Genomic DNA, 3,198 nt, shown 5'->3' on the forward strand with positions numbered 1-3,198 from the left:
TGTAATAACATCTCATTGTGGCTTTAATTTACATTTTCCTGATCTTTAATGATGTAGAACATCTTTTTATGTGTTTATTTGTCATCTATAGATTTTCTTTGATGAAGTGCTCAGTTCTATTCATTTTTTTAAATTGGGTTGTTTGTTTACTTATTGTTGAATTTGAGAGTTCTTTATATATTTTAGATAGCAGGCCTTTGTGAGGCTTGTGACTTGAAAATATTTTCTCCCATTGTGTGGTTTGTCCTTTCAGTTCCTTAATATTGTCTTTTGCAGACCAAAAGTTTTTAGTTTTGATATTAAATTTTTCTTCTATGGATCCTGCTTTTGGAGTTGTATTTAAAAACTCTCTGCTAGGTTCTCTTACATCAACCACCTAAGCGTCACACTGTAAGAAGCAACAACGTTTCCTCTTCTCTACCATCTGCTCAGAGCCACAAAGCAGCAACCATGCATGAATGTATCTCCATCCATGTTGGCCAAGCTGCTGTCCAGATTGGCAATACCTGCTGAGAGCTCTATTGCCTGGAACATGGCATCTAGCTTAATGGTCAGATGCCAAGTGAAAAGACCATTTGGGGAGGAGACGATTCCTTCACCATCTTCTTCAGTGAGATGGATGCTGGCAAGCATGTTCCCAGGGCAGTGTTTGTAGACCTAGAACCCACAGTCATTGATGAAATTCACACTGGCACCTACTGCCAGCTTTTCCACCCTGAGTAGCTCATCACAGGAAAGGAAGATGCTGCCAATAACTATGCCCAAGGTCACTACACCATTGGCAAGGAGATGATTGACTTTGTCTTGGACTGCATTCAGAAACTGCTCCACCAGTGCACAGGTCTTCAGGGCTTCTTGGTTTTCCACGGTTTTGGAGGGGGAACTGATTCTGGGTTCACCTCTCTGCTGATGGAACATCTCTCTGTCGATTATGGCAAGAAGTCCAAGGTGGAGTTCTCCATTTACCCAGCCCCCCAGGTTTCCACAGCTGTAGCTGAGCTCTACATCTTCCCTACCCACACCACCCTGGAACCCTCAGATTGTGCCTTCATGGTAGACAATGAGGCCATCTATGACCTCTATCGTAGAAACCTTAGTATTGAATGCCTAACCTACACTAACCTGAATAGGTTGATAGGTCAAATTGTGTCTTCCATCACTGCTTCCCTAAGATTTGATGGAGCCCTGAATATTGACCTGACAGAATTCCAGACCACCTGGTGCTCTATACTCACATCCACTTTCCTCTGGTTTTATATGCTCCTGTCATCTCCATGAACATCTTTCTGTAGCAGAGGTCACCAATGTGTGCTTTGAGCCAGCCAACCAATGGTGAAATGTGACCCTTGCCATGGTAAATACATGGCTTGCTGCCTGTGGTACCATGGCGACGTGGTTCCCAAAGATGTCAATGCTGCCATTGCCACCATCAGGACTAAGCATATCATCCAGTCTGTGAACTGGTGCCCACTGGCTTCAAAGTTGGCATTAATTACCAGCCTCCCACTGTGGTACCTGGTGGAGACCTGGCCAAAGTATAGCAAGCTGTGTGTATGCTCTGCAACACCACAGCCATTGCTGAGCCCTGGGCTCCCCTGGACCACAAGTTTGATCTGTTATATACCAAGCATGCCCTTGTTCACTGGTATGCAGGTGAGGGCATGGAGGAAGGAGAGTTTTTTGAGGCCCATGAGGACATGGCTGCCCTTGAGGAGGATTATGAGGAGGTTGGTGTGGTTTTTGTTGAAGGGGAGGATGAAGAAGGAGAGGAATACTAAAGTTAAAAATGTCCCAAAGGTGCTGCTTTTATAGGGAAGCTTATTCTATTTTAAACATTGAAAAGTTGTGCTCTGATCAGTTAATTTGTCTGTAGCAGTGTATACTCTTATATACAGTTACTGACCGTGCTTTAAAACACAGTACTTTCTTATAGACCCAAGCTGTTCATTTCTCTGATGGATTTGAATAAAGTATTCCCTGTCTTAAATGAAAAAAATAGATAAAAAATAAAAACTCTCTGCTAAACCTAGATCATGTGGGTTTTAGGTTATGATGTCTCCTAGAGGTCATAAAGATTTAGTATTACTATTTACACTTAGGCCTAGATCCATTTTGCATTTATTTTTATATAAGGTGTATAAGATTTAGGTCAAAGTTTGTTTTGTATATGGATATCCAATTGTTTCTCACTATTTACTGAGACTATTATTCTTTCTCCATTAAAGTGACTTTGTACCTTTGTCAAAAACCAATTGACTATATTTATATAGGTCTATTTGGGGGCTCTTTCTTTAGTTCCATTGGTCTATGTATCTGTCCTTCTGCCAACATCTCACTGGTTGGATTATCATAGTTCTACAGTTAAGTCTTAAAGTTATGTGGTGTGAGTTCTTCAACTTGTTCTTTTTCAAAATCATTTGGGCTAATCAATTCCATTGTTTCTGTACTTACATTTTTAAATCATCTTTGGAATATCTATATAAAAGCCTACAGAGTTTTGATTGGAATTACATTGGAACTATAAACCAAATGGGGGAAATGAACATTTTAACAGTATCACATCTTTTGCATAAACATGGTGTATCTCTCTATTTAGGTCTTCTTTTATGAATGTTTTCTAGTTTTTAGCATAAAGATCCTGAAATTTTTATATTTACACATAAATATGTTTTTAGTTTTTGGTGCTATCATGAGTAGTAGTTTTTTTATTTTAAATTCCAGTTATTCACTGTGAGTATATAGAAATATAATTGAGTTTTGTTTATTGACGTATAGCTTGAAAAAAATCAATTGTAGTTTTAAGGTGGGTTTTTTTGTTTTGTTTTATTTGGGGGTGGGGGTAGGTTCTTTGGTATTTTCTGCATAAGAAATCTTGGGATCTGTGACTATAGACAATTTTCTTTCTTTCCAGTCTGTATACTTCTTTTTTCCTTCCTTGACTTACTGGCTGAAACTTCCAGGACAGTGTTGAATATGTGTGGTGAGAGAGGACATTTTTGCCTTGTTCCTGATCTAGAGGTGAAAACATTCAGTTTTTCACCATTAAATATGATTTTAGTGTAGGGTTTATGTAAGTGTTCTATAAGTGTCCTTTATCAAGTTACATAAGTTTTCATCTTATCCAAGTTTAGAGTCTCTATCATGAATGGATGTTTAATTTTGTTCAGTGCTTTTCCTGCATCTATTGAGATAATCACA

General features: G+C 38.7%; 1 pseudogene; it reads left to right on the forward strand.

Annotated features, from left to right (window-relative positions):
- The first annotated feature begins 450 nt into the window (after positions 1–450).
- Positions 451–1,778, forward strand: LOC113253672 (tubulin alpha-1A chain-like; annotated as a pseudogene).
- Positions 1,779–3,198: the final 1,420 nt, after the last annotated feature.

Source organism: Ursus arctos, unplaced genomic scaffold (assembly GCF_023065955.2).
Source record: "Ursus arctos isolate Adak ecotype North America unplaced genomic scaffold, UrsArc2.0 scaffold_20, whole genome shotgun sequence".
NCBI classification, from domain to species: Eukaryota; Metazoa; Chordata; class Mammalia; order Carnivora; family Ursidae; genus Ursus; species Ursus arctos.